Here is a 27,325-nt window from a genome sequence, read left to right on the forward strand (position 1 = left end):
GGCCTCTTGGGTGATAGCTGGAGTACATTAAGAGGGTGTTGCGTTCTGTGGGCTTGCGATAGAGATTAGTCCCTATGGATCCTTCTTCTGCATGCAACGTAAGGTCAAGGAACGGAAGATCATTAATCCTCACATCACTGGTAAAGGTGAGATGTTTTTGAGAGTTGTTTAGCCAAGTCATAAAGGATACAAGGTGTTCCTGTGTACCTCGCCAAAGTACGAGAATGTCGTCTATGTAACGACGCCAGAGATTAATCCTATTGAGGAAAGGATTCAAGGGGTTGAGAAAGACAGTGGTTTCCAAATGATGGACATACAGTATTGCAAAATTTCTCCCCCGACTCACCCCCCACCCTTTATCCCTCCTCAGTTTTGATTACTTTTAATTTTTAAATTGATGTATTACCCAAGTGGTTATTACTCTCCATTGTGGCTGACTCCAGTTTCGAACCGTCCGCTCTCGTTGTTGTTTTTTCTACCTTTCTCACTTTCCGCCTTCACTTCCCTTTGACTTGTTCCCCCGGGGCACCGCTCAACCCATGTTAGTAACGGGTCTAGTTCCCTCCCGGACTTATTCCGATCACGTGACACGTTGCTCTTAGTGATATCTTCATAGCGGTTGCCGCCACCGGCATGGACGTTTGATTCGTCCGTCCATAGGATTTGTTCCTGTCCTCCGATTCACGCGATCCCCAGCGATTAAGTCCCTTGTCACTTCACCGGAGGTAAGAACAGGCCAAGTAGAAGACGCCTCTTGATTCCGTTTTGGCGCCTTTAATTCAATTATTCCCTTCCCTAATCTCTGCCTCTCCTCCCCTCCCCAGGCTTGATTTGATGCCCATGCCAGGCTTCCGATTTCCGGTTATTCCCTGGCCTCATTGCTCCTTGATGTCCAACATTCATTGACAACTTGGTAATTACTTGTGTGGCCCTCAATTCCCCTCTACCCCTTTAAGATTACTTGGCTAAGTAACTCGAATCCCTTCGTCCCTCTCTTCCTTTTAGAAATTACGATTGTTTCACGACTTGGACTATTTCTACCCTTGGAATTCGTGTACGAAATTCACGCCCAGGTAATTAGCTCTTTTTCACTTCTTCGTGGGCTATACGTTCAAGGTTTTTCTCTTTTCTCTTAATTTCTCTTTTAGACAACTAAAACACAACCCCCACCCCCCCCCCCCCCCCCCCCCCCCCCTCCCCTCCTTTTCTCTTCTCTCCCTCCACAGCACACGTTTATCTATGACCATTGTCCTGATGATGGCCTGGAATCAATCAGGCTGAAACGCCGTCGACAACCCCCAGCAAAGAACTTTGGCTTTTTTCTGTGGTCATTTACAAATTTGTTTAAATTTGTTTGTACATAATCATATTTTGATCACATTGTCATTATCATTTTATCGCCGTTCACGCTGTCTTCACTTATTGTGCTCACTGCGCCGTTCACTATCACTAGCACGCCCAGTGCTCACATTTGTGTTTTTGGTCATTTGTACCTTTATTGTACCGTAGTGCTGCTATAACTACCTGCAATACAAAACCCTTTTTTCTAATTTCTTGGTGGTCTCCCTTCCTTTCCCTTGCGATTTCATTATTGTTCTTAAAATTGCCTCTGAATGATTTCCAGTTGAGACATTGTTGTTTTGTTAAACATTATCGCCCGGTCTCTGCTGGGACAACGGGTCTACTCCTGTTGTTTGTTTCTTTGTAATTGAGCAACCGCTGGGTTGCGAGAGTATTATACTTATACTCACACAGATTTATGTGGTTCATATACGTGTAACTAATCTACACTATTATGTCATTTGGGGAGACACCTATATACACGGATGACTATATCCAACGTATCCTTAGTGGCCCCTCCCTTCTTTCACATACCTCTACTCCCCTTGTAACAGCACCCAACACATCGAGAGTCCTGTTAGAGAAACTTGAGAACCTCAAAAAGAAACAGATACGCACAGATTTGCATGCACGAATGCTAACTGAGTACCTCAAATCAGATACTATACCAGTGGGCCTCCAAATACGTAACATCCCTGCCATCTTTACACTAGATCCCAAATTTCGTAACGGCTTTAGCCATCTCGCTACAACCTGTTCCCGACATTGGATGGTTCTAGGTATTGAAACAGCTATTGAACATAGCAAAAAAGAACTTGAGGAAATTGCTGAATTGGAGAAACTTATTTTATCAGATACCTCCATCGCTGATGCTAAAGCATTATTAGATAAAATCAATAATACCATCACCACATTTCATACCTTCGAACAAAATAAGAAGATCAACAAAATACAAAGAGATATCAAGAACTATAACAAGGACAATACCCACCCATACCTTCTGGATACTTTTTTCAATACACCCTACCAACCCCCAAGAAGCCGTAATTGGGGAAGATACAGAAACAACCAGGCCATTACTTTTTCGGACTCATCCAACACCTCAGTTGAAGACTCAGATCCTGGTGAAGGCACTAGTAGTGAACGCCCCCAAAACAGAGGTCCACCTCAACCTCCACCTCCTCTACTTCCTCCCCTTTTTTTAGGGCAACGTCGCGGCCGCGGACGAGGGCAGTCGCGAGCAAACTACCAGTACCAGTACGCAGGCGAGAGACAAACGCGCCGAAAATTCTATCAATGGGGCCCACAATGATGACTCTCAGGGATCTCGAACAAAACACTGAGATGCAATCTTCAACCCATTTTTCAGATCCCCAAGCAGTCCTACCAACAGGATCTTTGAACTGTACAACCCTAATGGATTCTTCTATATCATCTACTACACTTACAGTGGAACAAACTTCCTCGCCTCCTATGGTTGCCTCTATCCCTATCTTCAATTTGTCCAAACACATTCTGTCCACCGAAGAAATCTCTATTCTCAGTAAGGGCCTCTCCTTTGTTCCAACAGATCGTAGTAATTTTTTCAAATTACAGGAAGATCTACTACTGTTCTTTAGACGTATCCGTCTAAAATATTTTTTCAGGGATGAAATTGATCAACCCCAGACCTATGAAAAACCATTTCACCCCCCATCTACTTTTCTTCCCCCAGCCTCCGCCATGCCACCTGAAATCTTGACTTTTGAGAGACTAGTCCTACATGAAGTCAAGGAAATACAGTCCCAACACGAGTTTGTTCCTTACAATATACCTATCTGTGAGAAACACGCCCTTAAAAACCTTAGCGAAAACTCACAGATAGTCATAAAACCAGCAGACAAGGGTGGCGGCATCGTGATTATGGACATAGATAAATATGATGCCGAGATCTTACGACAGCTTAACAACACTGCCCACTACCGCCCTTTACCAGGAGATCCCCTTCCAGACATCCGTAAACAAATACAGACAGTCACTACCCAAGCCTTACACTTGGAGATCATCTCCAAAAAAGAATTTCTTTTTCTGAATAATGCTCACCCTCGTACGCCAGTCATCTATGTCCTACCCAAAGTCCACAAGGACTCTGCCAACCCCCCGGGACGCCCTATAGTATCTGGCTGCGGCTCCATACTGGAGCCTTTAGGGAAATATATTGATTCCTTTCTAAAAACCTTTGTTCCTTTGACAGACACTTTCATCAAGGACAGCACACACCTAATCAATATTATCGAAAATCTTTCCTTTGACAGCAACCATGATCTTATGGTAGGTTTAGATATTGAATCTCTATACACCAACATACCCCATTCAGAGGGCCTTACTGTCATAAGATCACTTCTAGATACCCGTCCTAGACCCACTCGCATCCCGTCAGAATTCCTCATGGATTTGCTACACATTGCTCTTACCAATAACTATTTTTTATACAAAGACACCTTTTTTCTACAGATCAAAGGTGTAGCGATGGGAGCTTGCTTCGCTCCAAATTTTGCAATACTGTATGTCCATCATTTGGAAACCACTGTCTTTCTCAACCCCTTGAATCCTTTCCTCAATAGGATTAATCTCTGGCGTCGTTACATAGACGACATTCTCGTACTTTGGCGAGGTACACAGGAACACCTTGTATCCTTTATGACTTGGCTAAACAACTCTCAAAAACATCTCACCTTTACCAGTGATGTGAGGATTAATGATCTTCCGTTCCTTGACCTTACGTTGCATGCAGAAGAAGGATCCATAGGGACTAATCTCTATCGCAAGCCCACAGAACGCAACACCCTCTTAATGTACTCCAGCTATCACCCAAGAGGCCTAAGAGATGGTTTACCCTATGGTCAGTTCCTTCGCATTCGAAGAAATTGTAAATGGCGAAAGGACTATTTCAGGGAAGCCGCTGTTTTATCTGAAAAACTGATTTCAAGAGGTTACCCAAAACGCATAGTCTCTCGTGCCCAGAAACGAGCCTGGTACTGTCACAGGGAGATCCTCCTTGCCCCTTCGGAGAAAAAGAGCAATTTGCGTATCCCCTTTGTTTCCAACTACAGCCCTTCAAGCAATTCGATCAGCAAAGTGATCAAGAAAAACTGGTTGCTTCTTCGGACTCATGTCCAATTCAAAGAACCCCCCTTGTTTTCATACAAAAGGGGCCCCAATTTGTCAGACAAACTGGTCCATGCCATCACGTGGCCCATAAAAGAGAAGAAGATTCAATCTGTAACTACCCTCTGGGGCCTTCCCCCAGCTGTAGGCCACTACAAATGCCAAACTTGTGCAGCCTGCAATCTTACATTTAACACCAAGGATTTTGTAACATCAGATCAAACATACCCACTGAAAACTTTCTCCAATTGTCGAACCACCAACGTCATCTATGCCATCCGTTGTCCCTGCAATCTTCTTTACATCGGCCAAACAACGCAGATGGTCAAACAACGGATTTTCCAACATCAAAGCCGCATACGATGTAATGTTGAAACTGCCCCTCTTGTTGGACACTACAAAGAACAAAATCACTCAGAAACTGATTTGGTCTGGCAAGTAATTGATCATCCAACACTCCCACTACGAGGTGGTAATCTTCAACTCTTGCTGAGCAAATGCGAATGCCGCTGGATCGCACGTTGTGACTCAGTAAATCATGGATTGAACACTTTAGATGAATGGAATACAGTTACCAATACATCTTAACTCTCTGTTGCTAAATCCGAATCTGGCTTATAATGGTTGATTCTTTCATGCTGTCAATCTCCCTCCCTTGTGTTTCCACCCTTGCCCCTTCTTTCCTTTTTCCCTCGAACACACCCCAAAACCCCCCCCTACACACCCCCCCTCCCCCTCCCCTTTCCCCCTCCCCCCCCCCCCCCCCCCCCCCCCCCCCTCTTTCTTCTTTCTCCTCACAACACTCCCCCCCCCCCCACCCCCCCGCCCCCCCCCCCCCCCTTCTTTCCCTTCCCTTCCTTCCTCGTGGTACCTCTTGTATCAAATTGATATAATCTTGAGCAAAAATATATATTATCTTGGTGCCCGTTATTATTATTTCATTTTTGTCTTTTCTCTAATTATAAATTGTTCTTCCTTCCCATGTTTTGCTTTATTTATTTCTGATTATTGCATATATGAGGTGTTTTAATATGATTTGGAATTTTTATTTGTATTATAAAATGTTCGTTTTGTATGTTGTTATGCTATTCCCCCCGTCCCTACCCCTCCTCTCTTGCTGTCTACCCACTCCCTCTCTCTCCCCCGACTCACCCCCCACCCTTTATCCCTCCTCAGTTTTGATTACTTTTAATTTTTAAATTGATGTATTACCCAAGTGGTTATTACTCTCCATTGTGGCTGACTCCAGTTTCGAACCGTCCGCTCTCGTTGTTGTTTTTTCTACCTTTCTCACTTTCCGCCTTCACTTCCCTTTGACTTGTTCCCCCGGGGCACCGCTCAACCCATGTTAGTAATGGGTCTAGTTCCCTCCCGGACTTATTCCGATCACGTGACACGTTGCTCTTAGTGATATCTTCATAGCGGTTGCCGCCACCGGCATGGACGTTTGATTCGTCCGTCCATAGGATTTGTTCCTGTCCTCCGATTCACGCGATCCCCAGCGATTAAGTCCCTTGTCACTTCACCGGAGGTAAGAACAGGCCAAGTAGAAGACGCCTCTTGATTCCGTTTTGGCGCCTTTAATTCAATTATTCCCTTCCCTAATCTCTGCCTCTCCTCCCCTCCCCAGGCTTGATTTGATGCCCATGCCAGGCTTCCGATTTCCGGTTATTCCCTGGCCTCATTGCTCCTTGATGTCCAACATTCATTGACAACTTGGTAATTACTTGTGTGGCCCTCAATTCCCCCTCTACCCCTTTAAGATTACTTGGCTAAGTAACTCGAATCCCTTCGTCCCTCTCTTCCTTTTAGAAATTACGATTGTTTCACGACTTGGACTATTTCTACCCTTGGAATTCGTGTACGAAATTCACGCCCAGGTAATTAGCTCTTTTTCACTTCTTCGTGGGCTATACGTTCAAGGTTTTTCTCTTTTCTCTTAATTTCTCTTTTAGACAACTAAAACACAACCCCCCCCCCCCCCCCCCCCCCCCCCCTCCCCTCCTTTTCTCTTCTCTCCCTCCACAGCACACGTTTATCTATGACCATTGTCCTGATGATGGCCTGGAATCAATCAGGCTGAAACGCCGTCGACAACCCCCAGCAAAGAACTTTGGCTTTTTTCTGTGGTCATTTACAAATTTGTTTAAATTTGTTTGTACATAATCATATTTTGATCACATTGTCATTATCATTTTATCGCCGTTCACGCTGTCTTCACTTATTGTGCTCACTGCGCCGTTCACTATCACTAGCACGCCCAGTGCTCACATTTGTGTTTTTGGTCATTTGTACCTTTATTGTACCGTAGTGCTGCTATAACTACCTGCAATACAAAACCCTTTTTTCTAATTTCTTGGTGGTCTCCCTTCCTTTCCCTTGCGATTTCATTATTGTTCTTAAAATTGCCTCTGAATGATTTCCAGTTGAGACATTGTTGTTTTGTTAAACACTTCTGTTCTCAAGCATGGAACTGGGAAACATGAGAAGTCTGCACAGTGGGTGATTTCAAAGATTTGATCCGGTTAACACTGAAATGTTGAGCTAGCTTGCCTTTAGTCTTTACCAAACTTCGAACACATATTATAAAAAGATTTTAAATAGTAGGGTACTGTAGCAATGTTATAGAAAATCTACATACAATGAGTGTCAGTCAGGTTCTAAAGTCCATAGTACTTTCACATTTATTGAGAAGGTGTTCGCCATGAGGGGATGCAGACTGGTTCGCTAATTTTAAGTTTCTGCTGTCTTTATTAACATTTGGATATATAGTCTATTTACAAATCCTAACTGTTGGACCTGACGTCCTTAGAATGGTTTTCCCCCAAACATTTTGCCTTCATCCCTCCTTGTTTTGGACAATTGATTTTGTTGGCATTAGGAATCTGATCACTTCACCACAGTTGACCACTGTTAAAGTGCTTGTGCTGTTACCCTAAACATGGTAACATTGGCCTATTCCTGATTGGGACCTTTAAGTTACTAGTACATTCCTAGTAAAGTGGTACTATATGTACCAAGGGCCTGTAAATTAAAATGATACTAGTGCACCTGCAGCACTCATTGTGCCATCCACTAAAGTAGCAATTTAAAGCTTGTTGCAGGCCTGCCATTGTAGCCTTATCTTACAGTGCAGTTTAAAACTATCATTTCAACCTGGCAAAAATAAAGCTTTTGTCAGGCCTAAAACTCCTTTTTAATACATATAAGCCGACATGCCCATATCTCAGGATGCACTGAATTTAAAAAGTAGGAGAAGTGTTTTGAAGTTTTTTCCCTGTCCTGGTAGTGAAAAACCCCTACATTATTTTTTCACTACTCTAAGACCTACTCCTACCATAGGTTAACATTGGGTTACCTTGCTACATTAAAAAAGTGCTAACCTTTGATTGGGAGCAGGAAGAAATTTAATGTTTTGACTCAAATGAATTGCAATTAAAAATCCGCTGTAATGGTAAAGTCAGAACTTAAGTCACAATTCTCAAAATACCAGTTTTAGAAAGCAAAAGACACACAAATAATGGACAGAATGCGGAACAAATCAAACTTTCATCCCCAGTCAAGAGATCTGGGTTAAATCCATTGTTCTTTTGCTCACCATGCCACCCCAGTTTAGACCCAGCCATATGAAAATCAGTCTTGACCCTGCTCCTCATGGGAACAGTCCTGCCCAAACTGCCAAGCCAGGTCCTCCCTGCACCAGAAACAAGCATCATGGGACCAGTTCCGGGGTATCACCCCATATCAGTCAGGCTATCTTCAATCCAGGGGCACAGTGAGCCCAGGACCCACGTCTGGGCATACCCGGCGCAGTTAGGGCAAGAAAGCAAAAGACACACAAATGATGGGCGGAATGCGTAACAAATCAAACATTCACCCCCACTCAAGAGATATGGGTTACATCCATTGTTCTTTTGATCACCATGCCACCCCAGTTTAGATCAACCCTATGCAAATCAGTCTTGACCCTGCTCCTCATGGGAACATATGCCTTTTCCTGTGCTGCCCATTTGGTGCCTGCTGCAAGTGTCCTGGGTCACATAACCCTGCTGTTAGGCTTTGTGTATTCCTTCCTGACAGTGAGACAACAGGACTTAGATGTGGGCAGGACGGAAACACTGTCAGGATGGGTGGGCAGAGCTGTTCCCTGCTCCACTTGCACTCAATAGGGGTTGCCTCCAGCATACACAAAGAAACCTAGCACCAGTCTTTTGTCACCCTCAACTTTCTGGAGCCTTGAATACGCGAGGAGGGAGCTTTCCAGACCAGATGTGGAAGCAGGCCAGGGTGTTCCCCCACTTCAAAGGCTGTCACCCTGTATAAATAGTGGACTCCCTGAGACACTCTTCAGGATCTGTGGAAGGCTCCAGAAGGATGACCTTGTTCTCCAGAGGACTTCCCTGTGGCTAGAGGCTTGTCTGGAACCCCAGAGGACTGCCATGCTGGGCTGGTACCAGATGACTGCCCTACTGCTAGAGGCTTACCTAATACCCATGGGTATTGTCCTGCTTCTTGAGGCCATAATGCCTGACTCCATTATGAGCAGGCCAAGACTTAATTTTCACTATTTTTGCAGTATCAATGAGTCTGCCATTGACGCAACTGTTGTCTGTCCTTATCTTTTCCAAGAACCTAGGAAAGTGTCAAGTCACTCAGACAATGACATTGATAAGACACCTGATGCGCCATCAGTCTGGGACAAGTGCCTTGTTATCTCTATTTCAAGGTCAGACAAAGATTAATTGCCAAAATAGTGTAGCCTAAATTGACTTGTTTTTACTTAATTTGTTTATAAGAATTTGTCTAAGACTAGCATCTTGATGCACACAGTTTATGTCAGACATTCCTGAAGTTATGTCAGAAATTCCAATCTCAGATAAGATACAGTATAAAAGGTCTAACACTTGACCACTTGCCAGGAGAGGTCCTTTGCCTCAGTTTATTGCATAAGATACTGCCAGAGAAGATCTTGACTACCAAAGATGCTGATGCATCGCATTTTCTACTGAAAAATGATATCAAACCAAGCCCAGGAGGAGTGGAGCTGATGTGACATGTGTTTACCTTTCGCAGGAAACATCTTTGCTTTGCTGTAAACAGATATCCAGTGTGCTGATTTTCCCTAAGAATCTCTAGATGCAAGTTATACTGCTCCACTCTCTCCTGGGGTAGAGCATAGAAATAGGTTTTAGTGTGTTACATTTTTAGATTATATTTTAACTAAGGCAGAAATGTTCATTTTATTCTCGTTGTTTGCAAACTTTGTTTGTGCTGTTTTAATGTTATTCTGTGTGGCTATTTTAGATGGGCTAAGCAACAAAATTAGATTGTTGAAATAAAACATTTTTTAGTTGGTATCTTTTCTTAGTGCATTTTGTGTGGGTGGTATTGAGGAGAGCAAAATAGGGTTGTTTCCAATCACCACAGCGCCCCTGGATCCTTGTTTAGGGACTGTTAATAATCTAAAAGCATTGACTCCACTTCAACTGTGTATTGGGTGGGGCTCTGCAGAGCTACAATAACCTGTCTTTCACATTCAAGCGCTGGTGAGTTAAACTAAGTTCACTTTTGTCAGCTGTGAAAACAGAGCTAAGCCAAGTCTTAGTATACGCAACAGGCCTGCATTGCTTCAGGAGAATGGGACCATCTCACTGTTCCCAGGGTGACCTGATCGACTTCAAGGGTCAGTTGGCTGACCTCCTCTTCTGAGCTACAGGGGCACACAAGCTCCAGAGCCTCCCTGCAACTGCCCAGCTCACCAGGTGCAACTAGACCTTCCTGAGCGCTGCTGGCCTCTGTTAGAGTGAGCCCTGATCCCCAGGAGGTACCTCCACAGGTCCTGGACAGTTGACTGACATCAGAGTGCACTCCTCTGTGAAGAAATGGAGAAATCCTGACGTTTTAGGCTATTTTCAAGGGCAAATGGGCCTGTTTGTGCTGGCCTATTCGTGCTGAGTACCTGACATCTATGTTGACCACTAACATGAAGCTTCTGTGAACCAGACTCTTCGGCCTATAATGACCGCCAGTAACGTGAGATCTGCACTTCATACTACAGCAATGACAGCCTGTGGTTACTGCCAAAATGAAACCCCAGCAATGACTGTCCACAACACTTGATCACCCCTTCACTCTACAGCGATGACAGCCCGCGGCACCCAGCCTGCTCTTCTTGCTTTAGCGGCAATCATTCGCAACGCTCTCCCTGCTCCTCGCGACCTCCTCCACCAACAACGGAACTCTTCACGCAGGACATTAGAAGGCATCTTTTTCAGCTGGACTAACTTGGCCCTAAATCCGGTTATTGCTCCATTGTGGTCAGCTTGAACTTGAGACTTTCCCTTGGTCTAGCATGACCAGATGACCATGAGTGGCGCATTGTGCTTTTAGGTGCTACCTATACCTAAAACTTTGAAATTGCAGATCTCTGGTTCTGCTGATTGGGTTTTTGTCATTTTGGTGTAATTTTATTTATTAAAGTTTTCTCTATTTCACTCAATTGGTTTGGGACTTGTTTTGTTTTATGTTTTCACTTTATTGCTATTTATGTGCTGCATAAATACTTAACATTGTACCTCTAAGTTAAGCCTAACTGTTTTTGTACCAAGCTACCAGAGGATAAAGCACAGGTTAATTTAGGGACTCTTGTGGCTCACCCCGACAAGAAGTATGGTTGTTGCTTGATTAGGGCTTTTACTCCCCTCAACTAGTAACCCAATTTCATACAGAGATTCACTCTGAAAAGGCTACCAGAGGCTTAAAGTAAGAAAATGCCAAATTTCTAAAAGTGGCATTTTCAAAATAGTAATTTAAAATCTAGCTCGACTATCAGATTGGATTTTACATTTCTAATAATTTGAGCCCTTAGACCATGGGTCTAGCTATTCCCAAACTGAAGTTATGCATTATAAGGTGTTATAATGTAGCCTAATGCTTTTCTATGGGAAGCCCAGCCTCACTACAGTGAAAAATGACTTAAGAGATTTTTCATTTCCAGGACATGTAAAAATTAAGTGTGCATGTTCTACTTTTGATATACCATGCACCCTGCCCTATTGGAATTTAGGGCCTATCTTAAGGGTGACTAAGTATTAAAAAGACAGGTTCGGACCTGGCACAAGACTTATTTTGTCAGGTCCAATTTGCAGTTTTAAAACTGCATACTCCGGCTGCAGGTTAGGCCTAGAGTCATGTTATACATGGTAATGTTACTGATGGAACAATAAGTGCTACAGTGCACTTGTGCCATTTGACTTACAGGCCCAGGGTACACAAAGTATCATACACTAGGGATGCACAGGTAAGATAAATAGGTCAGTAATGGATTAGGTAATTCCATGTGCTTTTATGGGTCAAAGTATATACATTGGCTGCTGGACAACAGCGCCCCAGTGTTTAGAGGCCACACACTAGCAATAAAATCTAGCAAAAAGTAGGGAGGGTGACAACACATAAAGGGTATTTCAGTACACTCCTCAAATGCTGAGGCCTCTCTTGCCCCCTTTCCTGGCCTGTGCCTTGCCCATTTTTCTTATGAGTTGATCATAACAGAGTTCACTTCAGGGTTGGCTGATCTGGACCTGTACTTATTCCTACATTTGTGTCCAACTAGTGCTGTAATCCCAAATTGTGGCTCTATTACGTGGTGGCGGTGCCTGGACAAATGGCTGCTTATAGACTCAACCTGTAGTAGAAGGTGATCTCCCGAGTCTGGCTGCCTGAACGTTCAAACCTGGTGTTGGTTTTTGGCAGGTGGAATGGCTTTTATATTTGCACCTGATGATTCTTCTCCTCTCCCATAATCTGGATAACAGAACCTCTTGCCCCCCCTCACCATGGTCAAGGATAAGCCCATTCTCACCAAAGTCCTCGGACAATTAGGGAACCCCAGTCAATAAACCTTAGGGAACCCCAGTCAATAAACCTTCTTGTGATGGCTGATGTGCTGGATGAAGGGAGCAGGTCGAGTACAAATGTCATCCTACAAACTATCCAATCCTCCTGCGCTGCACTGGAGAAAAGAATAGGCAAGGCTGGCAAAGATGTGGTGCTAACCCAACAGGATCTCCTCAACACAACCCGCTGCATCACAGAGGCCAAGAGTTATATCTCTGAATTAGAAGACACAGCTTAAACCTTACAATACACAGTCCAGAAGCTGAGTGAATTAGCGGGAGAGATGGTTACATGGATAGAAGATGTGGAGCACTACTCGTAGCATTACAGCAGCACAAACATCCTTGGATTCCCTGACAGCAGAGATGGGGTTCACCCTGAATAGTTTCTAGAGACCTAGTTCAGTGCCCTCTTACCTGATGATCAGGTATCCTCATGTTTTCTGATTGAATGGGTTCACAGTCTCCTAGTCCAAAAACCCCTGCCTGGGGCTCTCCCCCCCGCCTTATGATTGCAGGGTTCATGAACTCTCAAGACAGAGACCTAATAATCTGGAATGTGAGAGAATCATGCCTCTGGATCATGGTCAGCAGTAGTGGGAGTTAGACGATTGCCAAGGAATGACTTGGCTATGAAGCTGACCAGGACTGTGCATCAACAGACAACATCTCACAACCCCTCTGCAGGAGATCATGGTCCTGCATATCCAAAATACCCTGAGAACGACCATTCCCTCACAAAGAGGCACAAGTCCCACAGATAATAATTGTTTTTTGTTGTTTATTTAGCTGATTTGAGAGTATAAAATGTTTGTGAAACAAATACTTCTGGTTAGAGTTATCGGGTGGGTACAATTGGGGCGATGTATTTGGATGCTCTTTTTCCCTTTCATCTAGTTTTATTTGTAGGCAGCAATCCCACATGTAAGAGGCAATCCTATGACAGGTCTGAAAACACAGTGACAGAGAGATAGCCCAGGGCAAATTAAATTATTATTAATCGGGAATGCCAATGGTTGGTTGGATAAAATTAAAAGGGAAACAGTGGTGACATATGCCAAGCTCAATGCACCAAAGACTTATGCTGCAGGCGATGCATCTTCTCAGTACCTGATGTATATTCCTTGGGAAGAGGGCTACAGCAGGGACTACCATTCTGGATTCACTCAGGCTCTATGGGGTTCTACAGTCCTTCATAAGTTATTTTCCTTTGCAACATCCAAGGTACACTCTGACCAGTTGGGTCAATTTGTTGTCCTAAAAGGTACCCACAGGTTCTCTGTGTGTGTTTTGCAGTCTGTACGCACCTCCCATCGTAATTGCTACCATGCTACAGGTGTTAGCGCACAAGCTACTACAGTGCACAATGGACTTTTTGGTGGTGAGGAGACTTTAGCTCATTACTTGATAAATCACTGTATACTAACGCTCCCTTACTGATTGTTAGGACCAGTGAGCTGAAAAGATGGACAACCCAGATGGATATATGGCATACTTAGCATCCAAATGAGAGTCTTTTCACTCACTACTCCACCTCGCACAACAGTGACTCATACATAGCTTGCTTATTTTCCCATTCGTCTTCCATCGTCCTCAAATTAAGTGCCCATATTCCGCCCCACTACTTATCTGATCATGTGCTCGTTGGAGAATAATTTCTAGTCCCGCCCAGGCCTGAGGGGTATATGGCACCTAACTGCTTGGTGGAGTCCTATACTAATCTCTTTTGTGAGGACATTAATGAACACTTTGAACTTACCACCTGTACAGTATCTTCCCCTGCATGCTTATGGTCAGCTATCAAGACAGTGGTACCCATTAAGGCTTTTGCCACGGGGAAAGGTAGAGGATGTGACAGAGAGTAGGAAATCACAGATTTGGAGTCCCAAATTCCTAAGCTTGAGCAAAGTATTGACCCTCAGCTGAACAGGGCAAGGCTGTATGCAGTTAGAGGGGTTTCGTGGGAGACCATGAGTGGTAAACTGTTAACTAATACAAAATTAGCCTGGACTTTATCCCATTATAATATATCAGAGTATGGGAATAAAACTGGGAAGTTGGTTTACTGGCTGGCCCAAAAGGAATCTAGCACCTGGATAGTACCCCCCTTTCAGGCACCAGATTGCCACATGGTCACAGGTTCTCTCAAGATCATGGCTTCCTTCACAAATACTGCAAGCAACTTTATCAAGCCAGACATCCCTGCAGCTAGAACAGACACATCCCGTCACTCAAGACTTGGCGGTGTAATCTTTTTCTTTGGTGGAGCATGTGGCTCTCGATCTGATGTTAATCCCAGAAGAGATCTAAGGGCCCAACACTCCCTCCCCTTCTGGCAAGGCTTCGGCCCCCAAAGTTCTCCCCATCAGATTCTCTTAAACGTTCTCCTCTCTCCTGGCTCCTCACTTACTGAATCTTTTTGTAGAAGTGAGATGGACAGGGACATTGCCTGACGATCTCCAAAACGTGACAATCAACAAAATCCTTACGGCTAAAAAACCACCTGAAGAAAATGCGTCTTATAGGCCTATTTATTTGCTTATTGTGGGGGTTAAAATCTTAGGCAAGATTTTGACCACAAGACTTGCCACCATTATTCAACTCCCTGATTCAAAGGGACCAAAATGGGATTATGCCAGGAGTAAGTATAATGCACTGTCTTCATAGTTTGCAGGCGGCATTAGCCAGCCTGGATGATTTACACAACCAAGCTGCACTTCTCCTAATAGACTTAGACACGTGATGGGGAACATGGAGGCTGGCTGATGCCGGTCGCTGTAGCTCCCGAGTGAGGGAATGAGGAAGTCTGCCATCTGAAGGCGTGAAGCGGTTATCGGCTTCTTTATAATACTTTTGCGGTGCGGCGCTCTGTGTACGCTTACCTGATTCAGGCCCCCTCAAAATGCGTATGAGCACAGCCACGTAATCCACCAGCATCGGCGCTTTGAGGGGGAATTGGTGTTGGGCGGCGGCTTTGCTGCGTAAGTCCCATGTGGCGACGGCTCTAGCCGGGTTCCGGTATTGCGATGGCAGAGTCAGCACAGGACCCGTGCATCCTGAAGGCAAATGTTGTAATGAGGTCTGCGGGGACACAGAAGCAAGCCGTGCCGGTCTGACACTAAGCCTGGTTAAAGAGGAGATAATACAGCAGCAGTGTTTGAGGGAGATAAAGGTAAAGCGGGGGTGGATGGAAAACGACCCCCCCTCTCAGGTACCTTCTCTTCCTACGAGTTCGGTGAATGAGGAGGTGGGAGCTGAATGTTTCAGAGGTGTTTTGGTGCAGTCACCTAGTAGCGGTAAAACTAGCAATTTTCTAAATAACTCATACAAGGAGTAGGTATCATCTACGTACAGCACCAGAGAGGAAAAGTGTAGTTGGGAAGGAAAAGGATCCTATAATCAGAGAACCGTTGGTAGTATCCCAGGTAAAAAAGGCATCTAAAGGAACTGTGAGAGCTAAGAGGTGTGGGCCAAGGGAAGGGTTGTTATTCCATAAGCATCCCCCTCACTTAGTTCTTATTTTAAAATCATGGAGCAGGTTGCTGCCTCCATGCAGGGAGTAGGGAGCCCGGCTATGGAGGTTTCCACCCAAGCTGACCTGTTGTTGCTGGAAAATTGTTTCTCCCTGTTGGCGGAAAATCAAGGTGACATCCAAGGAACACAGGATCACACAATGGGGGGGGGGGGGCTACGGATAAGACTCCTAGCCTGACACAGGACAATAGGGCCTGGGTCGGATCAGGGCCCGCAAGAGGTGTCCACCCCAGGAAACCCGCTAGAGAATCTACTTTTTACCCCGAGATAAGATATCCTGGGAAAGTTTGAGATCTCCGAAGGTAATCAAAAGGGCATTCAGGAAAAATGTGGAATACTTGAGGAGAAACTAGATGGTATTGCCCAACGTACCTCAGTCCTCGAAGGTGAGGGAAAGGCTCTGTCAGCTGCCCTGGCTGGGAACACCAGTGATATCGTGGATATTAATACTGTGGTAAATAAAATAAATATTACCGGACTGAATTTCATGCGGAATCTTAAAATAAAGTAAAATAGCTCAAAATAACAAGAGGCAGAATCCGTGGTATAAGAGGTTTTCTAATGGGCTTTATTCCATTCAAAATGGCCGACTCGAGTCGCGGCCTTCAGGTTCCGTCACCACGAGGGTTCAGGAAGTGAAGTACAATAATTTATTAACAGACATGTATTTTTATAATAAGTTCATTACAATGAAACGAATGTAGAAGGCGTAACATTTGATAAGAAAAATGACGTGACAGTGACATAATCGAAACTAGGCGTAATAAGGAATAAAAGAAACATGATTGGTTTGCATTATCAGACATAGGTGGATCTATAAGATAATACTTGGCATAGATGCGCGCGCAGCAGTATGACGTGTAATTGACGTGTAACTAGGGGGTGAAGGGGACTTGACATTTAGCTCTGCATGTGGAGACGAGAAGTCTGAGGTTATGTCAACCTAATCCCAAATCATATCTAATATCCTATGTTTAAAGAACTATGTTATCCACAAGGAAGGACTCTCGGACAGAATCTATTCTATACTAACTGTGTGTGCGTGTACAAGCGTCTAAGTGTCTATATGAGATGCGAGGGGCAGAAAACTTTCCATGGCAACAGGGCTATGAATCACTTGCAGGAGGACGGAAAGGCTGAGTCCCTTGCTTGTGAGCTAAAGGAAATGTTTACCTAAATCACTGGACAGGAATGCATCGGCTGGAGAGCAAAATAGATAATTCGAAGGTGAAATACAGCTTCTTGGCAGACAGGCGAAAACTAGCCGAGGCAGGCACCGTTAGCTGCACAGGGAGTAGGACAAAGTTCATGGATACAGATGCGAGCTCAAGCTGAAGCTGTCAGAGACAGAGAGCAGGGAAAGGCTTTGAGGACAGAATCGGGCCTACTCGCCTGAACTGTATAAATGGAGTAACTTAGCCATATAAAGTCGATGGCCTGTCATGCTTAGGAATCGAATATCCAGCCCATAGATGGCGGATCTGACAGAGAACATGTTGATGGTAGACACACATATGTTTGCGTCTTAGAAACTGGAACTGGAGGGAACATACATGTACTTGTAACATGCATATAGAACCGTTGGGGTCCAAGATAGGGGACATAACTGATCAGGAAAATCCACATTTCCACATTCCCTCCTTGTCCCCTACTTGCCCTTCAAGAGATATCAATCTTCATCATTCCATCGATTTGCTCATGGAGCATCATTTCTTCTTCCTTCTTCTTCCGGCATTTCGAACGAGAACTGTGATATGGAATGCATGATGTGGCACACAGACCACAAATCGCTGGTCCACATTGCAGGCATAAACAACAACTGAAGAGCATAAGAAGGCCAATACCTAGGAAGGATAGAACTCTCCATCCCCAGGCTGATATCACACTCCAAAACCACCCGGACCACGTCCAAGTGCCTGGATCCTCGTGTATCTGGCTTACAATCTTATGAAGGCGTGTTATAGCTTTATATACAGATGGCGAATTTTCTGGTATGAATATGCAGCAGCTGGATCCGATGACCCTGCAAGCTCCGCCCCTATCGGCCAGGATGACGTCAAGGACAAGACGATTCTGGAGAACAACAATTCTCATCACTGATTGTTCCTCTGTCAGATTGCCTAGGGCGGCTATAGTCTCGTTTACTACAGCTTCAAGAGTCTTGGTGAGTCTACGTATCAGCTTACTATTTGATATTGTACCTATGTAGGGAAAGATACCTTTATTGAAATCTACATACTTGTCCCATGCCGTCTCAGTATAATCGACAACTGGGAGATCTCTCCGCTCTCTTTTGTGTACTAAATGAACATTTCGATAATAATCAGGAGGAGCTAGGAAAACAGGTGGCAAAAGGAATGCTATGTAACAGGTACCATCCCAATCTAGAGGCAGACGCATATATGCCGTCTGACCACATATAAAGTAAGAATGGCGAGAAGCTCTAAATGAAGATTTCCCTTGATCACTATATTCTACTGTAGTAACACATTGGCTATGGCCCATATGTATGGAACCAACTTTTCTTACACATAATTCACCCTTTACTGGAAATACTGACATAGTGGGCAGAATTAGTTCAACTTCGGATTTGACATTCAAAATCATAAGATTAGGCGTAAAATTACCTAATTTGTACACTTCATTTTCTAAATCAGTTCCTGTTCTACTGGGGTGACCCTCCTTATTAGGGTGACAGACTTTGAATAAAACTAGATTCAGATTTCCCCATATCCAATGTTGTTGATAAACTGCTGTGTCTGGGTCTATGGAATTTAATAAACTAAACCATGCTCCACAGGAGCCATTGTGTGTGAACGGATGTGGAAAGAAAGGCAGAACTCCTTTGTTATTCTGATAGGGAGGGAGTCGGCCACACACCCAACAATTGGTGGCATTACTAGTCTGATGGGAATGATGTAACATACTAATGAATGTGTTATTACGCAGCGCAAGTCTATAGGACAACTCATGTGGGGGTAAGTCACTAAAAGAATGTTCATCAGTTATGTTGAAAACACGTTTAGAAACAGGATAATACATATGCAACAATATACTTGCAGTAACTATTAAAAAACTCAAGGAAAACAAAATTAATAAAGTCACAATACAGTGGCTACGCAGTAATTTACAATACGCATGTCGTTTCATTATGATTCTGGACTCTACATGATTCAGACCTAAGGGATACATGTCGGGACAGATTCAACCGCTTCACCTTGGAGAGGACTTAAACAATCAAATCGTCCGACAGTTTAGATCTGGACCTGAGTTTCTGTTTATAGAGTTCGGTGCTACTGGCCTCAGCCAAAGGTAGCTTTGAGTCAATGGGGGAAGACACACGGGGAGTACTGTCTGTGTCAGGAGGAAGTCCATGAAATTTTTTGACGTGACTTGAATGAATCCACCCTTTGCGTCCCTCGATCTTCACGGCTGTTCTTGTGGTCAACAGGACCAACTTGGGTGCTTTCCACCTGGGCTCCAGTTGACTTTTCCTGTCGAAATTTCTCACAAAGACAAGATTACCCGGAACAACGTCATGGGGTTTCGCCTCAGTGTTGTCGGGAAAAGCTGCAGCTACCTGTGAACGAGAAGATTGTAGTGCAGACATCAAGGAAGCCAAGTAATCTGTCAGCATGTTACAGTCAATGTCAGTTATTTTGCGTGGTATAGGCGTCCCCCACATATTTGGTGGTCTACCAAAGATCACCTCATACGGGGATAGCCCTGTTCTAGAGTGTGCTACCATTCTCATGTAAAAGAGTGCAACTGGTAATGCTACTATCCAGTCGACACCTTTCTCTCTACATATTTTGGACAGTCTTATTTTCAGTGTCTGGTTATGTCTTTCTACGAGACCTGCTGCCTCGGGGTGTCGGACACAGTGGAATTTCCACTGATATCCCAACAAAAGTGAGACATGTTTCATTAATTCGGATGAGAAAGGCTGGCCGTTATCTGAATATACAACACGTGGTAAACCGTACCGTGGGAAGAATTCTCGAACTAACTGTTTGGCAGTAGTCGGGGCAGTGTAATCTGATACGGGATACGCCTCTGTCCAACGGGAGAGAGCGCAGACAACTACGAGAACATATTTGAATCCTCGACAACGTTCCATCTGAATATAATCCATCTGGAGGACTTCAAAAGGATGGTCAGGAGGCTGAAATCCACCCTGCTCTACGGGAACACTCTTTCCTGGATTAAACTGACAACATATCATACAGGTACGAACTTTTTGTTTAGCTGCTGCTCGTAAATGTTTGTTGAACCAAATGTGCTGAATGCTGTCTAGCATAGCCTTCTCTCCTAAATGTGCTGGACTGTGAACTGTAGCTATAATGGCTTGAACCATGGAATCAGGGAGAAACCATACAGATTTCTCCTTCGTCATCCATCCTTGATCTGTCTGGATCCCTCCTAGTTCCGTCCACTTCTTTATTTCTTCTGCTGTGGCATGTGTCTGTATGTCAATTACGTCAAGTGCGGGATCCTTGATTGTCATACACTGTGTTGGTGTCTGAACTATTGGCTTTGTCATGTCTAATGTGCGATTCTGAGCAGTCTGTTTAGCTGTTCGGTCAGCTAAATCATTTCCTTGAGAAATGGTATCAGTAACCTTCGTGTGTGCTTTACATTTCATAATCGATATAGCAGTGGGTAGATGTATTGCGTCTAACAAGGCATGAATGAGGGGTCCGTGCTGAATGTGGGCACCATGGGACGTTAAATAACCTCTCTCTCGCCATAGCACGCCGAAGTCGTGTACAACTCCGAATGCATAACGTGAATCAGTGTATACATTAACTTTCTTATTTGTGGCTTGAATACAGGCTTGCGTTAGAGCAATAAGTTCTGCTGCTTGGGCTGACAGAGTATCTATACAATGTGTCTCAATAATTTCAGTGTCTGTTGTGACTGCATACGCGGCCACTAAATCTCCTGTACTTGTTCTCATGCACGATCCGTCTACATACAACGTCAGGTCTGGATCTAACAATGGAACGTCTGTCAAGTCTTGTCTAGGTTTCGTCTTTATTTCAATGATTTCAACACAATCATGAGCTAGTGGGTCTGTTCCAATTACAGGTAATAGTGTAGCAGGATTCAATGTATTACACCGTCGGATCTCTATGTGTGGTTGAAACAATGTCAGTTCATAACCGGTAAGTCTTGCTATGGTCAAGTGTTGTGTTTGTGTTCGGTTCACAAGAACCTCTACTGCATGTGGTACTTGTACTGTCAATGGGTGTCCTAATACTATGGCATCGCTTTGTCTGATTGCTAAAGCTGTCGCTGCCACTGATTTCAGGCATGCAGGCAAAGCCTGAGCTACGGGATCTAATGTACTGGAAAAATAAGCACATGGCTTGCGTGATCCTGCTTGATCCTGAGTGAGTACTGACAAGGCAGTACCTTCGCGTTCTGTAACAAAGAGTGTAAAATGTTTGCTATAACATGGTGTTGCTAAAACAGGTGCTTGACATAAAGCTTTCTTTAGGCTTTCAAAAGCTTGTGTATGTTCCTGAGTCCAAGGGAGAACAATCGATGTGGCTGCCTCCTGTGTGGTTAACTGAATGAGTGGTTTTGCTAGAAATGCGTACTGAGGGATCCACTGCCTACAATATGAAGTGAGGCCTATGAAAGCTCGCACCTCCTTCTGTGTCTGGGGTATTGACATATTAGCAATTAACTGGATGCGATCTGGTGTAAGCTGCCTTCCCTCCTTGGACAGCGAGTGACCAAGATAAATAACTCGCTGAACACAGAATTGCAGCTTAGAAGGGGACACCTTGTGCCCCTTGTCGGCTAGGAAATGTAAAACTGTCAGAGAAGCTTTTTCACATTCTGGCTCGCTTCTCGCGGTGATCAGCAGATCATCGACATATTGAAGCAGTGCTGTATTGACTGGCATGTGGATACTGTCAAGTTCTCGTTTCAGTGCTTGACTGTAGATGCTGGGGCTTTCTGTGAATCCTTGGGGAGCGCGTGAGAATTTAAAGCTGCGCCCATTTAAACTGAATCCGAACAAGTATTGGCTTTCCGGATCTATTGGGACGCTGAAAAAAGCATTCTTGAGATCAATTACAGTAAAAAATGTTGCTTCGGAATCAATTGCTGTCAACAATGATGATATATCAGGGACCACAGGGAATTGTGGTACAATACACTTGTTTAGTTCACGCAAATCAATAACCAATCGGTACACTGGTGGGGCAGTAGGATCAGTTCGTTTAAGAATCGGAATTATCGGTGAATTACATACATTGGAGTCTGTTTCTACAACTACTCCCTGGGCAATTAGCTCATCAATGATTTTCAGCAAAGCCACTACAGCATCATGCGGTAACTTGTATTGTCGCATTCGTGGTAGTACCACTCCTGCTTTCAATGTAACTCGATAGGGTGTAATGTTCATGCAGCCAACATCCGTAGGGCCTTGTGCCCATAGATGTACTGGTAAAGTCTGTAGTCGGGGATCCATGTCTCTAGACACATAGTGACCTTTAAAATCACGCAAAAACAACCTTACTCCTTCCGGAGAACAACATATTATGGCTCCTAGTGCTTTCAGAGTTTTAATTCCTAACAGATTTTCTGGGCATGATTTAGTAAGCAATAAATCTGTAGTTCGTGTCAAAGGTCCTATCGTAAGTGGTAGAGGCTGTGATACTTCATTAACAATAGGTTTTCCTGAAAAACCAAGGGAAACATTTTGAGAGCCTGAGAGGGGTGCCCCTGGAACTTCACTACGTTTTATGGTTGTTCGACTTGCCCCTGTATCGAGTAAGAATTTCCTATCTTGACCTAATAATTCACTATGTACATAAGGTCCTTCTTGATCTACCGGAATCTCGATAAGCGGTAAGTCAACTTCCCTCTCTAGGCTGGTTCATGCGTAACGCTGATACTCAGGGTATTCATACTGTGCAGTCTGATACATTTGTCGTGTTGTAGTTTGTGTGGCAGTAGCGGGCAACGGTGGTGCAGCTGGCACAAACTGTATGGGTTGCTGTGAGGCTGGCATGGACTGTTGCTGAACTGGCATGGACTGTCCATGCTGCATAGCTCCTTGTTCATTCTGATCTTGTCTAACTAATCTTGGTCTCTCTTTTGCAATACCTGTAGCTATATTACGTTTCAGGACTGGACAATCGTGTACATAATGGCCTAGTTGTTTACAGTAATTGCAGGTTCCTTTTACAGGAACTGCAGAATCACCAGAATGTGTCACACCCTTTTTGTGACCATCTGCTGGTACTGTCTGAGAAACTAGCATTTTCATTTTTGTATCCTTCATGCGTCTATGCTCGTGTTCTTGTTCATCCCTAATTCTATTGTGATGATACTGTAACATTTGTAGCATTTGCGACGGAGTGTTACTTTGCCAGGTACTCTCGAATTTCAATATTCTATTCTTCACTGGAGGCAATGCATTTTCCACTAATTTTGTCACAAATAAATGTGGATATGAGTCACTACTTGCTTTTATACCACTATTTATACCAAAACATTTTTCAAATCGAGCATAATAATCGCTTGTGTCTTCATCTTGCTTTTGTTTACAGGCTGTGATTGCACCCCAATCTTCCTTTTTTGTAGTTAATAAACGTGGCAGTACCTGTACTAGTAAACCTGGTAACAGTTTAACTTTATCCCCGAGCCCTGAACCTGCAGTTCGGGCCCTTTCTTCCTCTGCTAATACTGTCCAGTCTATCTTTTGGTCTCCCACTTCCCACTCTTTTTCTTTCAGTTTTTCATAAATGCCAGCAGGCAAAAGCACCTTTAATATCGTCATAATATCAGGAAAGGTGTACTCTCCCATCAGTAACATGTCTTTAATTTCTCGGTGGAAACCCGCTGGGTCTTTGTCATGACTAGGTACTACTTTCTTCATTTCTAATAATTCCATTTTTGATATGGGTGTGTAAACAAATACACGGTGAAACTCATTGTCTTCGCCTTTTATTGGGTGCACTTCCCGTAAAGGATTTTGTCTATCCATGTAGTACGGTGCTCTTTCTCTGGGGGGCAGGGAGAGAGAATCTGGATTTACAAAAAGGACGTACTGCTTACGTGACACTAATATCTCTTTAATTAGCTTGTTACTAGAACCTCTCCATCTGTACGTGATTAGTTCCGTTAATATATCAGGTAAAGGACCAGGGTCAGCATGTTGGCTCTTATATAATATGAGGAGTTGCTGAATCATATAGATTCCAGCTAAACGTTGTTCATCTGTACTGAGGTTGAGAAACGTTTGTGCTACGGTCTCATCATCGTATTTTTCAGGACTAACGATCCAGTGAACGGCTGATCTGGCTAATTCTTGCTCATCTATGGAATCGAGGAGGTGATAACCCCTTCGTTCTCGTAGTATTTTATCTGCGGCTTGAAACAAATGTTCAGGAGACTTCAGATTCATTACAGGCGTCGGATACGTTCTGCTATTATTTGGGTATACAGAGTGTATTGGATCAGAAAAACATCTAGTATTTTCACAGGATCTTCCCCTGCCTACATAGGCTACGGTCTCTGACTGTCTTGCGGAATTCCCTGATTCGGACACTTCATCTTGCTCAAACTCGTCTGTTCCCAATCTTTCTTCATGAATACGCTCTATTTCTTTACGGATTTTTCGGCACATGGCTATTATACAATTTTGCTTATCGTGTCTCCCTTCTGATATATTCTGACTCCATCTTGTAAGAGTAAGCATTGCATTCGGGTCTACCCCCGGACGATCTTGATTTCTGATCACACAGTTTATGAGGAAACGTAACAGTTCCCCCTGTATCTCTACTTTCTGGAATTCCATAGCTCTGTTAATACATCCTGGATCTCGTCCTGTTTGAACAAAACGATATATGTTATCCAGATGCGTAATCATTCCTGGTAACCTTGCTAAATACTCTGCGGCTCGCCTGATACGTAATGATGCCAGGACCATTTCGTCCTCTTTACCGACCACGGGGTCATATCTACAATTTACAAGGAGTTCCTTAAGCGTACGTTCATTTACGAATTTTGGTGTACGTGAATGTGTTGACTCTTGAAAGACAAGTTTATTTATTCTAGGTGGTGTAAAAATACTGCTAGCACCTCCCGTGGCCCCATCTGGGGCGTCGGGTGTGAAAGGGTTCGTCGAACGTGACACCGCAACTATGGGTGTCGATACCTCTGTAGAGTCGACTGCGGAGACAGATGCGGAAACGGATGTGCTTGCCGACGCTTGTGTCGGAACTTGCTGTTGCACGGGGACAGATACCTGATCCTGACGTTGAACCCCTCTTCCAGATGGTCTATGTGGTACGGCGTTAGCATACTCGGGAGCTGCGTCATCTAGATATGAGGAAAGAAAAACATCTTCTGCGGTTCTGGGAAGCCCCTTTGGATGTACCTTAATTGGAAATAATGGGGGTGGCAAGTCTTTTGGTATCTCTGGAGCAGCCTTAGGTAATCCTTCGGCTAGTAGGGGATACATACCATTCATAAGAGCATTTCTTTGTCTATTTACTTGTTCTGATTTCACTCGGATACCTTCCTCAATTAATAGATTTTCTTGAACTTTATTTGAACTTTCTTTACTCCTCTCTTCTTGTCTACGTGCTTTTTCTGTTCGTCTATGAGATTCTTTACGCCATAACTCGACAGCGTCTTTCTGTGACTGTCTGACCTTTCTTTTCCATAACTCTTCCTCCACTTTCATGATGCACTCTGCATCCCAGGTTCCCGCTGCGGGCCACCTTTGACTTTCTGGTAATCCCTTGGTATAATCTACCCATAGATCAAGAAACAATATGGCATCTATGCCATGCTTATGGTACATGAAATGTCCTGGAGTGTCTCTAGGAGGAATAGGAACTGCTTCTTCAAGCACCCCTTTTCTGGTAGTAATCTGTCTTAACTTCGAGAAGAGCGGCATATTGACAACTGATCTGATACTTACTCTTGAACTTACTGAATACGAAAGACACAATAATGAACAGTGAACAATGAACAGTCATTCATACCACAATATGCAAGACATTTTCTGAATACTTTAAACATTAAACATTAAACATTTAATAATAGTCGACAATGATGACAGTCTGCCTAACTAATCACCACGCTGAATTCTTGACAATAACTGAATACTTCGGAATACTTGATATACTGCTAAACAGTACATATACACTGCTAAACAGTGCAGACCGGATTTGTGTACCCAAATCCGTTTTGACCGGCACAACCTATGTGCGCGTCAACACGCCTCCCCGGCGATGGTACTCACCGAGTAGCTCCTTGAAACGGAAGGCCTCAGAGAATGGACAGGACTCGATAACTGCGGACAGCGGACCCTCTGGACATCGGGATTTCGGAAAACCTGGTGGGCCTCTGTATACCTCGGATCTTGCTCTCTCAGCTAGGCTCTGGTCGGGATACTTCGCACTTCTCACCGCCTCGTCTGGGTTGATCGCAGCCTCAGTCGCCCCCGCTTGACCGGAGGGAGCTTACAGGAAATCCTGCTGGTACGCGTTTATGGTCCGTCCAGCTGTGGCAGGAGACCGGGCCTGCAACGCACCGCCGGCGCGTGAGATGAGAAAGTGTCCCTGTTCGGGCGCCATTATGTGGTAAATAAAATAAATATTACCGGACTGAATTTCATGCGGAATCTTAAAATAAAGTAAAATAGCTCAAAATAACAAGAGGCAGAATCCGTGGTATAAGAGGTTTTCTAATGGGCTTTATTCCATTCAAAATGGCCGACTCGAGTCGCGGCCTTCAGGTTCCGTCACCACGAGGGTTCAGGAAGTGAAGTACAATAATTTATTAACAGACATGTATTTTTATAATAAGTTCATTACAATGAAACGAATGTAGAAGGCGTAACATTTGATAAGAAAAATGACGTGACAGTGACATAATCGAAACTAGGCGTAATAAGGAATAAAAGAAACATGATTGGTTTGCATTATCAGACATAGGTGGATCTATAAGATAATACTTGGCATAGATGCGCGCGCAGCAGTATGACGTGTAATTGACGTGTAACTAGGGGGTGAAGGGGACTTGACATTTAGCTCTGCATGTGGAGACGAGAAGTCTGAGGTTATGTCAACCTAATCCCAAATCATATCTAATATCCTATGTTTAAAGAACTATGTTATCCACAAGGAAGGACTCTCGGACAGAATCTATTCTATACTAACTGTGTGTGCGTGTACAAGCGTCTAAGTGTCTATATGAGATGCGAGGGGCAGAAAACTTTCCATGGCAACAGGGCTATGAATCACTTGCAGGAGGACGGAAAGGCTGAGTCCCTTGCTTGTGAGCTAAAGGAAATGTTTACCTAAATCACTGGACAGGAATGCATCGGCTGGAGAGCAAAATAGATAATTCGAAGGTGAAATACAGCTTCTTGG

The sequence above is a fragment of the Triturus cristatus genome, chromosome 6 (genome assembly GCF_964204655.1).
Source record: "Triturus cristatus chromosome 6, aTriCri1.1, whole genome shotgun sequence".
NCBI lineage: Eukaryota > Metazoa > Chordata > Amphibia > Caudata > Salamandridae > Triturus > Triturus cristatus.